Consider the following 13,071-nt stretch of genomic DNA (forward strand, 5'->3'; position numbering starts at 1 on the left):
TGAGGTTCCTGTTTGGGCAGGAGATTGAATACAATACTTCATACGCTAATATGCTTGTTTGCTTGCGTTTTTACTGGTTTTGGGGCTTGAACTCTGGGCCTACACACTGTCCCTAAGCTTCCTTTGCTCAAGGCTAGTGTTCCACTTGAGCCACAGCGCTATTTCTGGCTTTTTCTGAGTATTTTACTCAAGATAAGAATTTCATCAGCCAGGCTCTGGTGGCTCATGCCTGTAATCCTAACTACTCAGGAGACTGAGATCTGAGCATCTCAGTTCAAAGCTAGACTGGGGGGCTGGGAAGGTGGCTCAGTGGTAGAGCGCTTGCCTTGCATGCATGAGGCCCTGGGTTCGACTCCTCAGCACCACATAAGCAGAAAAAAAAAAAAAGCTGGAAGTGGCGCTGTGGCTCAAGTAGTACAATGCTAGCCTTGAGCTGAAGAGCTAAGGGACAGCGCCCAGGCCCAGAGTTCAGACCCCACAACTGACAAAAAAAAAAAAAAAGAATTTCATGGACTTTTCTGATCAGGCTTGCTTTGAACCATAATCCTCAGATCTTAGCCTCCTAAGTAACTATGATTACAGGCGTGAGCCACTGGTGCCCCGCCTAACATGCTTTCTACCACTGGCTACACCCCAGTTCTAGTTGAGCATCACCATTTTTTAAATTTTATTAAGGTGTCATACAGCTGGGCACTGGTGGCTCATGCCTATAATCCTCGCTATTCAGGAGGCTGAGATTTGAGGATTGCAGATTGAAGCCAGCCCAGGCAGGAAAGTCCATGAGACTCTTATTGCCAATTAACTGCCAGGAAATCTGAAGTGGTGCTGTGGTTCAAAGTGGTAGAACACTAGCCTTGAGTAAAAGAGCTCAGGGATAGTACCCAGGCCCTGAGTTCAAGCTACATGATCCCCCCCCCCCCAAAAGATGTGTCACTCTGTAGGTCAGATAATGAGTACATTGATGATTTGGATAATATCACCCCTCCCTTTGCTTTCCTAAAGTTTCTCCCTCCTGTCCCTGTTCACAAGTTACACAGTTCATTTTCCAGGGTTCACCATTTTAAAGATCAGTTTCTTTTGTCAGTTCAGGAAGAGAAAGTTCAATGTGACTTTAAACAGTCAAACGACTTGCAGCTGGAGATAGTTCACAGCTTTTCATCTTTTGTCCCTCTTTAATCTTTGGTGCATTTATTTCTTCTTTTTCTTGCTGCATGCCAGAGATTATGACAAAGTGCTAGGGATAGAAAGATAAAAGGCAAGCTTCCTATCTTCACACTAAGTGGTAAATACACAGAAAAAAAATCCAAATCAAAGTATCCAATCAGCAATGAGTCTGGAGCTCAGGAGAAAGACCTGAAGACTTAGATTTAGTGGAGAGAAAGAAGCACGTCATTATTTTAACTTGGTGTGGATTGTTTTAACCAATGAGAATGTCCACAGTCAGGGGGTGGCTAAGTGTGACCCCAGGGATCACCAACATTTAAGAAGAGGTCAGAGAAAGTTGAGAAAGACCACATTATTAGAAGGGATACCATTCATTTGCTTGAGAAATATATATGTATTAAGCCCCTCATCTCAGTCAAGAGAAAAAAGAACCCCAGGAGGCAAAAGAGGAGAAAATTTCAAGGAAGGAAAGGTCAACAGAGTCAAATGCCACAAAGAGGGCAAAAGGAAAAAGACTGAAGAGCTGTTCATTGAATATGACCAGGAGGTCTTTGGTGGCCTTGATGAAGCAATTTCCATGGACGGTGGGGGCAAAATGAGATGGCCAAGTGGAAATCCTGAAGATGGATGTAGCCATCGGATAGAAAAGATACTCTAAGCCGGGTGCTGGTGGCTCACGCCTATAGTCCTAGCTACTCGGGAAGATGAGATCTGAGCATCACGGGTCAAACAAAGCCAGCCTGGGCAGGAAAGCCTGTGAGACTTATCTCCAATAAACCTGAAGAGCTGAAGGACGGAGTCAAGGTCCAGAGTTCAAGAGAAAGTGTGGAATTTAGGGGTGTAGAGGATTGAACTCATGCCTTCCTACTCTACCACTAAAGCTACTCCCTCAGTCTTTTGTTTTTTAAGATTTAAAAGAAATTAGCATATATATGCCTGATGCTGTGGCTCATGCCTATAATCCTAGCTACTCAGGAGGCTGAGATCTGAGGATCATGGTTTGAAGCTAGCCCAGGCAGACAAGTCACTGTGGAAACTCTTTTTTTTTTTTTTTGTCGGTCGTGGGGCTTGAACTCTGGGCCTGGGCGCTGTCCCTTAGCTCTTCAGCTCAAGGCTAGCGCTCTACCACTTGAGCCACAGCGCCACTTCCGGTTTTCTGGTGGTTTATTGGAGATAGGAGTCTCACGGTCTCTCCTACCCGGGCTGGCTTTGAACCGCGATCCTCAGATCTCAGCCTCCTGAGTAGCTAGGATTACAGGCGTGAGCCACCAGCGCCCGGCCCCTGTGGAAACTCTTATCTCCAATTAACCACTCAAAAAGCAGAAGTGGCACCGTGGCTCAAGTGGCAGAATGCTAGCCTTGAGCACGAAGAGCTCAGGGACAGTGACCAGGCCCTGAGTTCAAGCCCACAACCGACAAAAATAAATAACTAAATAAACAATTAGCATGTATTGGGGCTGAGAAGGTGGCTCCGTGGTAGGGTGCTTGCCTTGCATGCAGGAGGCCCTGGGTTTGATTCCTTAGCACCACATAAGCAGAAAAAGCCAAAAGTGGCGCCATGGCTCAAGTGGTAGAGTGCTAGCCTGGAGGTGAAGAGCTGAGAGACAGTGGCCAGGCCCACCCAGAGTTCAGGCCCCACGACCAACAACAACAACAAAATTAGCATGTATTACTTGTACAGGGAGAATGTTCGCTGTGACATTTCTACACATATAAGCATTCATAATTCAACGTACCCCTCCTTCTCTCTCCCTCATTCTCCCCTCTTAAAAACACTATCATCAGGTTTCAAGATTCTATTTTCATTTATTTTCAAACATATAAAAAAGGGGCTGGGAAGGTGGCTCAGTGGTAGAGCGCTTGCCTTGCATGCCTGAGGCCCTGGGTTCAATTCCTCAGCACCACATACGCAAAAAGAAAAAAGCCGGAAGTGGCGCTGTGACTCAAGTGGTAGAGCGCTAGCCTTGAGCTGAAGAGCTGAGGGACAGCGCCCAGGCCCAGAGTTCAGACCCCACGACTGGACTCCCCCCCCCCAAAAAAAAAATCCCACTGTATTTACCCTCTCCATTGGCTCTTCCCTTTTCCACTTGCACCTGCTGCCCCTACCCTATCACAGCCTGTTTTACTTTCCTGCGATTCTTTTTTCTCTTTTTCTTTTTTAATGAATATTAGTTGTACAAAGAGGTTTCACCATGGTAATGTGCACGTGCATACATGATACTTTAGTCAGCTTAACCTCGTGTGTTGCATTCTTGTTCCCATCCCCCTTCCCACTCTCCTATTGTTCAGTAGCTGTCAGTGGATTTTCCTATGCCATCTTCATACAGAGACACTATGTATTTTAATATCCTCAATCATTCCCCTTCCTTCTCCCCATCTCTTATCTCCCCAAACAGTCCTTCAGTTACATTCGTTTTCTTTCTATATGGATGTACATACAAGTATGTATCTATGTATATCCTTTAGATCTAGACTCTGAAAATGCGCAAATATGTGATATTTGGCTTATTTCACTCAAGAAGATGATCTCCAATTTCACCCACCTTCCTGAAAATGTCATTCTTTTTTCTTTATGCCTGAGTAATATTCCTATCTCTCTAGCTAGCTAGCTAGCTTTTTTTTTTTGCCGATCATGGGGCCTGAATTCTAGGCCTGGGCGCTGTCCCTCAGCTCTTCAGCTCAAGGTTAGCACTCTACCACTTGAGCCACAGCACCACTTCTGGCTTTTTCTGCTTAGGTGGTGCTGAGGAATTGAACCCAGGGCCTCATTCATTCAAGGCAAGTACCCTACCACTGAGCCACTTTTCAGCCCTAGCTAGCTTTTTTTTTTTTTTTTTGGTCAGTTGTGGGGCTTGAACTCTGGTCCTGGGCTCTGTCCCTGAGCTCTTCAGCTCAAGGCTAGCATTCTGCCACCTGTGCTACAGCACCACTTCTGGTTTTCTAGTGGTTAATAAGAGTCTTATGGTCTTTCCTGCCTAGGTAGCTTTGAACGGTGATCCTCAGATCTCAGCTTCCTGAGTAGCTAGGGTTACAGGCATGAGCCATCAGCGCCTGGCTTAGATGTCAGTCTCTTGAATAGGATACAAGTATGAGCCACCAGTGCCCAGTTTGCTAATTTGTTTGTTTTTCTGAGACAAAAAAATCTCAATGTGTGTCCCAGGCTGGCCTTGAACTCATGATCCCTCTGCCTCAGCTTTCTGAGTACTGGGATTATAATGTCTAGCTGGAAATTTTTTCTTTTCATTATCAGACTATGTATATATTAAAGGTAAGAAAGAGTTAAGAAATAAAAGAAAGAGGGCTGAGGGTATGGCTCAAGTGGGAGAGCCTCACCAGACTAGTGCAGGCCCTGAGTTTAAACTCTACTACAATAATAATAACAACATCTAAATAATAATAATATCTAAAGATGAAGGAAGGAAGGACCAGAGCCTGGTGGTGCACCCTTGTAATTCCAGCACTCTGGAGGCGGAAGCAGGATTGAAAGTTAAGGGTCAGCCAGGGTTACATAGCGAGTTCAAGGGAAGCCTAAGTTACGTAGTGAGATCTGCCTCCGTTTCCAGGGCAGCCCAATGAATAGCTCTCAGCCTTCTCATTTCTTTCCATGTCCAAAGCTGTCATCCTAGCTGGCTGCCCCTCCTCCCTGGAGCTCTCCATTTGTTTTCTTGCTAATGGAGTTCTCTGTCTTCTTGCTTCAAAACAAATAAAACATTTCCACAACTTCTACCTTATAAAGGGCTTAAAACGATGCCCTACGCCTACCGGATCACTTGAACTCCTCACCTTAGTGTTGTGGGCCTTCCTGAATTTGGTTCCCCTGCTCCCAGATAATGTCCCTGGGGCCGTTCTCCACCAGCCTCGCAGGACTTTGCTAGTCAGACTTCGGTCTCCAGGCTCACCAGCTCAGAGTTTTTTCTTATCTCTGTCCCCCTTTGGAACATTTTCTTCATTTTCCAAGTTAACTCCCACCAAAGTTCCCTCGTCCTCCACAAGAAAATGTATCCAGCAGGCTAGAGATGTGACTAAGAGTAGAATGCTTGCACAGTGTGCTCAAGGCTGACGGTTTGGTCCCAGAGCTGAAAAAGAAAAACAAAAATGTATCCAGCATCTTTCTCTAGAGTCTTCATGAGAATGAATTTTGGTATGGGTTTTGTGTGTGTGTGTGTGTGTGTGTGTGTGTGTGTGTGTGTGTATTTTGTAGGGTTTTTCCTTTTGTGTCAGGGTTTCACAGTATAACCAGGTTGTGCTTCTACCTCAGCATGTAATTGATTGACTGATTCATTAATTAATTTTGTGCCCTACGCTGGTGGCTCACGCCTGTAATCCTAGCTACTCAGGAGGCTGAGATCTGAGGATCGCGGTTCAAAGCCAGCCCAGGCAGGAGAGACCGTGAGACTCCTATCTCCAATAAACCACCAGAAAACCAGAAGTGGCGCTGTAGCTCAAGTGGTAGAGCACTGGCCTTGAGCTGAAGAGCTGAGGGACAGTGCCCAGGCCCAGAGTTCAAGCCCCATGACCAACCCCCCCCAAAAAAAATTAATTAATTTTGTGCCCTATTGGACCTTGAACTCATAGCCAGTGTACTGTTGCTTCACTTTTTTGCTCAAAGCCACCACTCTACCAGTTGAACCACAGCTCTTCTTTCTGCTTCCCTCCCCCCCCCCCCCACCTTTCTTTTATGGTGGCTAAGCGGAGAGGAGAGTTTCACAGGCTTCCTTGCCTTGTCTGGCTTTGACCTGTTATCCTCAGATCTCAGCACTCTGAATGGCTAGGATTATAGTTGTGAGTCACTAGTGCCTGGATTGTCTTAGTTTTAAGAGTGCTGGGATTATAAACGCATACCACCATGCCCTGCTTTTGATACTGCTTTTTGACTACTTAGTAAATGCAAATCCTGTTTTAATTCAAATAAACGGTTATTTTCTTTCTTTTTTTTTTTTTTTGTCGGTCGTAGGGCCTGAACTCGGCCTGGGCGCTGTCCCTCAGCTCTTCAGCTCAAGGCTAGGACTTTAACTCTTGAGCCACAGTATCACTCCTGCTTTTTCTGCTTATGTGGTGCTGAAGAATCGAACCCAGGGCCTCATGCATGCAAGGCAAGCACTCTACCACTGAGCCACCTTCCCAGCCTAAATGGTTATTTTCAAAACTAGGATAAAACCCACCATGAATTTTGCAAGAGATTATGCTGGAATTAAATGTTTAATACTTATTGGATTGATTAAAATTTGAATTAGGCCTTAAAACTTTTATTTTTATTCCAATGAACTGTGTTTTGTTTTTTAAGAATTTACATAGAAGTAACGCTCTTAGTTTCAAAAGACAGAGGAGCCTTTGTTATTATGAACATATACACAGTGGCAACTTAAAGCTCCACTTAAGAAAGGAAGAGCTGGGTGCTGGTGGCTCATGTCTGTAATCCTAGCTACTCAGGAGGCTGAGATCTGAGGATCACAGTTCAAAGCCAGCCCCGGCAGGAAAGTCTGTGAAACTCTTATTTCCAATAAACACTCAGAAAACAGGGAGTAGCGCTGTAGCTCAAGTGGTAGAGCGCTAGCCTTGAGCTGAAGAGCTGAGGGACAGTGCCCAGGCCCAGAGTTCAAGCCCCATGAACTACAGACAAAAAACAAAAAGAAAGAAAGAAAAAGTATCCCAGCTCCCTAGCCAGGTAAGCTCCCATCTTCACCTGTCAAATGTCAGAGTGACTTGACTAGGAAACAGCTGTGGTGGAGAGATTTGTAGGGAGAAGTTGGTGTCTTTTCCTTCCTTCCTTCCTTTCTTCCTTTTCTTTTCTTTTTCTTTTTTTGGCCGTCATGGGCTTGAACTCTGGGCCTGAGCCCTGTCCCTCAGTTCTTCAGCTCATGGCAAGCCCCCTACCACTTGAGCCACAGCGCCACTTCCAGTTTTCTGGTAGTTAATTGGAGATAAGAGTCTCACAGACTTTCCTGCCCGGGCTGGCTTTGAACCTCGATCCTCAGATCTCAGCCTCCTTAGTAGCTAGGATTACAGATGTGAATCACCAGTACCTGGCTTGCTTTATTTCTCTCTCTCGTTCTCTCTTCCTTTCTCTCTCTCTTTCTTTCTTCTTCTTCTTTTTTTTTTTTTTTTGGTTGATTTTGAGGCTTGAACTCTGGGCCTGGGGACTCTCCCTGAGCTCCTTTGCTCAAAGCTAGTGCTCTACCACTTTGAGCCACAGCATCACCTCCTGTTTTGGGGTAGTTAATTGAAGATAAGAGTCTCACAGAATTTCCTGCCAGGGCTGGCTTTGAACTATAATTCTCAGATCTAAGCTTCCCAAGTAGCTAGGATTGCAGGTGTGAGCCACCAGTGCCCAGCTTGGTGTCTTTTCATTTGGGAACAATGGCCACCTTGTACAATCCAAAGAAAAGGGGTCCTGAGAAGAGACTGCTTTTTAGAAAACAGACCTTAGAGAGGGAGGGCTGAATTCTACCTAAAGTGATGGGTGCTCACTTGAATGTAAATCTACTCCTATTTTCCTAGTAATATACCATTCAGCAGTCCCCAGAGTTTTTAACAAAAGCCAGTAGCAAAGTCAGCCTGGGGCCCCTCCTAGCCTAAGACAGCCCAATAGCATACATAGCCCTTGCTCTCTGTGTCTTAGGCAGGGAGTTGAGCAGGACTTATAAAGTGGATCTGGTTCTCTGTATTTACTTGAGAAACTTCTACTGATGTGCAAATACTGGAGTTTTAGGGGAAAGGCTCGCCGATCTCAAGTGCCCTAGACATGCAGCCTGGTATTTAAGAACTTTAGATTATCTAGGAGTCTGGGTCAGGGAGCTGTGAAATAATATCTAAGCCTCATAAGCAAAATATCAAAAGTGTTTTCCCAGCTACCTCTGGGCTTAAGGATGAGAATGAGGGTGAGGAAAATATAGGCACCCAGCCAGCTGGGAAGTCTAGCAAGAAGACTATTGCCCTTCAGAGTTCAAGATAAAAGTATTGGAAAGGGAAATATTGGGGCTTTTTACTGAAAGATGATATGTAAGCCACCTCCAAAGCCACAGACCCTCAGATTCTGGGGCTGCAGGCATCAAACTCAAGAGTTAAGAGTCAAATCAAGGTTGTTCTAAGAGGGCATTATAGGCTGAGGGGCATGGCTCAAGGGTAGACTGCCTCCCTACCTAGCTTGAGGACTCGTGTTCAGCTTCCAGGACTAACAACAAAACAAACAAACAAAAATAAGACATATAGATCCAGTCTGATGGATTTGCTGGTGACATGACAAGCAGATTGTCACAAGTGGAGACTGCTGCCTGAAGGTGACCATCCACTCAATGTGAGCCAGAGTGCCACTTCTGGTTTCTAGAGGTTAATTGGAGATAAGAGTGAGTCTCATGAACTTTCCTGTCTGGGCTGACTTTGAATCTCAATCCTCAGCCTCCTGAGCACCAAGGATTGATTTACATATAAGCCACCAGCACCTGACAAGGTTTTGTTTTTTGTTTTTTGGCCAGTCCTGGGGCTTAAACTCAGAGCCTGGCACTGTCCCTGAGCTTCTTTTGCTCAAGGCTAGCATTCTACCACTTGAGGCACAGTGCCACTTCTGGCTTTTTCTTTTTATGTGGTACTGAGGAATTGAATCCAGGGCTTTATGCATGCTAGACAAGCACTCTACCACTTAGCCACATTCCCAGCCCTTCTTTATTTGTTTTTCTTTGCTTTTGTTTCTTTGTTTTTGTTTGCTTAGATCCCTCACTGACTATTTGAGGGTGTTTTCCCATTACACTAAGGGATGGATCAGAGTTCCTCTGCACAGCCATTTTCTTTTTTCTTTTTTTTTGTCGGTTGTGGGGCTTGAACTCTGGGCCTGGGCGCTGTCCCTCAGCTCTTCAGCTCAAGGCGAGCGCTCTACCACTTGAGCTACAGCGCCACTTCCGGTTTTCTGGTGGTTTATTGGAGATAGGAGTCTCATGGTCTCTCCTGCCCGGGCTGGCTTTGAACCGCGATCCTCAGATCTCAGCCTCCTGAGTAGCTAGGATTACAGGCGTGAGCCACCAGCGCCCGGCTTGCACAGCCATTTTCTGTAGGCAGTCCCTCACCTTGAGTTCCTTCCTGTCTCTCCTCTGACTCAAGTACTACAAACTCAGCCTTCCAATGAGCCTTGATCTCCATTTGCAGGCTCTTCTTCCTGTCACCTGCCTCTTCTCTCTTCTCTCTTCCCTGGAGGATCTTGTACTCCCTCCATTTACTTGCTCTGCCAACACTTTATTACTTGAGCCATGCTTATAGCATGGCTTATGGCTTTCGCTGATAATTTTGGAGGCAGATGTCATAGCCTTTTCTGCTTTGCTGGCTTCAAAGTTCAATCCTCTGCATCTCAGCCTACTAAACAACTAGGATTATAGGCATGAATCACTGGTACAGGTTCTTTCCAAACTTTTTAATGCTTTCCAGTTTGCATATGGTATTTTGCTCATCTGCCTTACTTTTCTCAATTTTATCTCCTGAGTAACTTACAAATGCACAGCTAGGGATACAATAGATATAATGTCTTAAAACTTTAGGTGAGTCAAATCTTGGCTCATACCTACTCAGGAGGCTGAGATTTGAGGATTGTGGTTTGAAGCCATCTTGGGAAGGAAAGTCAATGAAACTCTTACCTCCAATTAACAACCAAAGAGCCAGAAGGGGAGATGTTGCTCAAGTGGCAGACTTCAGTGAAAAAAATTCAGCATCAGCACCCAGGCCCAGAGTTTAAGTCCTAGTACTCACAGTCACACACACACACACATACACACACACACACACTTTAATGAATTGTACTTTAATCTTTTTCAATCTATTCAATAATTCAATCTATTTAATCTATTCAATAAATACATATTTGAATAACTAAGCCCTGTTTTAGGAGCTGGAGAAATTAATTTTAACCTTTAAGTGCCTCTGCACTTTGAATTATCTTTCTCTTAAAACTTCTTTTCAAGCTGGGCACCGGTGGCTCATGCCTGTAATCCTAGCTACTCAGGAGGCTGAGATCTGAGGATCATGATACAAAACCAGATTCAGATTCATATCTTCCTTTAACCACCAGAAAACTGGAAGTGACACTATGGCTCAAGTGATAGAGTGTTATCCTTGAAGAACTGAGGGACAGTGCGCAGACCCAGAGTTCAAGCCCCATGACTGACAAAACCAAAACAAAACAAAAAAAAACCCTTCTTTTCAGCCTTTTAAACAATTCCTAATTTAACTATCTGCTAAATTGGCTTGGGTCCAAAATCCCTCAGTGGTTTACCAGGCCTGGATCTCTGTTTCTGTGTGTGTGTGTGTGTGTGTGTGTGTGTGTGTGTGTGTGTGTGTGTGTGTGTGTGTGTGTAGGTGAGTGTATTACTCACTAAGGTACTTAGCCCAGTTGTTGATGCTCTACACGCTCATCCCCATCCAGTCAAAGCTGGTGGAAAAATGGTACCTGCCCTTCCTTTCCTCTAATCCAATGTCCAAGATGTGGATGGAAGTGCCCACTCAGATAATACTGTCCCAGAATGTCAATGTCTCCCAGGCCACCTACTTTCCTGGGAACTTTGAGAATGTCTTTTGTTCCAGCCCCACGCAGGGAAGAATCTTAGCAGCCAATTTTAAGGTGGAAACCAACAGTACTGTTTGAAGTCGCCTATTCTCCCTTCTCATGGACATTCCTAAAATCGAAGGGTCTTTATGGAGGAGCAGTTTTGCTAATTGAGGGATGTTCAAGATCCTCTCAGGAGAAATGGAATACTTACTAAGCCTGTGCTAATGGCGAAGAATGAAGATAGGCTAGCTGGTCACTTTATGTCTTTCAGATGTGCAGAGTGGCTCTTCCTTCTCTACTTCTCTGAATCAGTTAGGCTCAGTTCCATGTCTCTCTCTTGGCTTCAGCTCTCTCACCTGTCTTCTTCCATCAGCCAGCAGCCTGACTACTAACACTAGTTTCCTGACTTGGGTATGGTGGCCCAAGTCCATCCTGCTTTGGGAGGAGATGATGGGGACAAGGAAAACATGCCATGGGCACTTTCTTTCCTTTCTCAGGCCTCAAGCCCCCAAATATAAGCGAGGCCTTCCTAGTGGGGTCAGGATGAGCTGGAGGCGGCACATGGGCATATAGAGGGAAAAGCATATAGAGGAGGAGCGGAGGGTTGGAGCAGAGGACAGGAGAAGCAGGAGGAACCCCTAGGGAACGTAGTCGCCAAAGCCATTGAAGGGAAGTGAGGGAGGACCGCGCAGGCTCTGACAGCCCAGCCCATTCGAGGCCCCCAGGTTTCCTGTCTCTATTTCTCTCAGCTTCTTTTCCCTCCTCTCTTATGACATTTCCCCCCAGGGCCTCTCCTCTGCCAGCTTGTCTGTTTCGGTGTGTGTCTCCTCTTCTGTCGGAGCGGGGAGGAGGGGGGTCGGGGGGAGGGTCTCAGCGACTGTCCGTGGGGTCTCTCCATCTCGCCCCAGTCTCACCCTCCAGGTTCCGCCCTCTGGGTGGACGGTGCTTCTGGAGCTCCGCCCTCGAGCCATGCTATTGGTGGAAAGGTGGAGAGAAGGCGGAGTCTAGGCGACCTCTGAAGCCGCGATTAGTTGAGGCCACCTAGAGGCGGGCGGGAGGCGGGTCCTGCCAGGAGGCGGGCGGGGCCGCTGGGGCCGAGCCCAGAGCTCCGGGCGGTCGCATTGTTTTCCTCCGCGGATCCGAGGAGGGAGTGGGGGCCGCGACTCGAACCCTGGGCTCTCCTAACCCGACAGCGCCTGGGCGCCCACATCCAAGTACCGTTCAACCGGGACGCTCATCCCAGCTCACCTGAGCCCCAATCACGGATTTCGAACTCTGCACGGCGCGGAGCTGCTGACCGCCTGCTTCGATCTCCAGCCTACTGACCCGGATCTCGAGCAAGTACCCCGGGGCGGGAATGGAGAGGTGGGGGGTGTGACGGGGCCGCTCGCAGGTCGGGGTCTGGCTTCCGCTGTGCCACAGCGACCCGGGAGGGGTCACCGGCTTGCAGAGGGGGGTCAGCAGAGTTGGGTGCTGGGGGGGGGAAGGGGTCCGCGGCGGAGCCCCCCCTCCCGCCCCCCGCACTGTTGGACGCTGGGGCTGCGCTCGTGCTCCTCTTCCCACCATTCTCACTTGTGTCGCCTCCTGCAAGATTCCAGGAGCACCAAGATGGATTTTTTTTTTTTCCCGAGGCGCGCACGGTACAGAGGGTGGAAAGCCGCCCCCCCCCCGCCTCCCCCGCAGGGAAAACTGAGGCTCGGAGACCCGCGGAGGGCCAGACTCCCGAGGCCCCTGCAGGGATGCCAAAGGCGATGTGTGGTTCGGACTTGGGTGTCAGGGCTGCAGCTTCGTCCTTGTGCAAGCAGGAGTCCGAGCACGCCCTGGGGGATCGGCTTGAGCAGAGTCGGGGTCTGGGGCATCGTCCCAGCTCCCGTCTCCTTCCTTCGCCCCCTACTCGGTCCAGGGCTTTGTTAAGAGGAGGACCGAGGAGGAGGAGAACCGGGCATCGCCGCTTGGCGATGCCGCTCAGCGCCGGCCCGGGGCCCCGGGGCCCGCCCTCGTTGGTGCTCGGCTTCTGGCGCCGGTTCCCGGGGCCGGGGAGACCCGCCTCCGCTCCCCCACCCCCGCTCGGTCCCCGCCGCCCGGCGCCTGCAGGCCCCTCCAGCCCCTCCTCCCGCTAACGTGGCTCTGGGACCCGGTCCCGGCCCAGACTCTGCTGCCCGCCCCTCCTTAGCTTCACTGAGCGGGAGACGTCGAGCCCCTGGCCCGGAGCCCCGCCGCCCGCGAAGCTGGGGACACCTGGCTTCTCCTCGTTGGGGGCTGGGTGGGAGGGAGGCAGGGTAGGGGCCGAGCGCGGAAGGGCGGAGGGGAAAGGTCTTGGAGATCCGAACGCGTCTGCGCTGCTGGGCTCCCCGGGCACCCCCGACGCCCCCTAAAGAAGG

The sequence above is a fragment of the Dipodomys spectabilis genome, unplaced genomic scaffold (assembly GCF_019054845.1).
Source record: "Dipodomys spectabilis isolate Male_0828 unplaced genomic scaffold, ASM1905484v1 ptg000069l, whole genome shotgun sequence".
Taxonomy (NCBI): Eukaryota; Metazoa; Chordata; class Mammalia; order Rodentia; family Heteromyidae; genus Dipodomys; species Dipodomys spectabilis.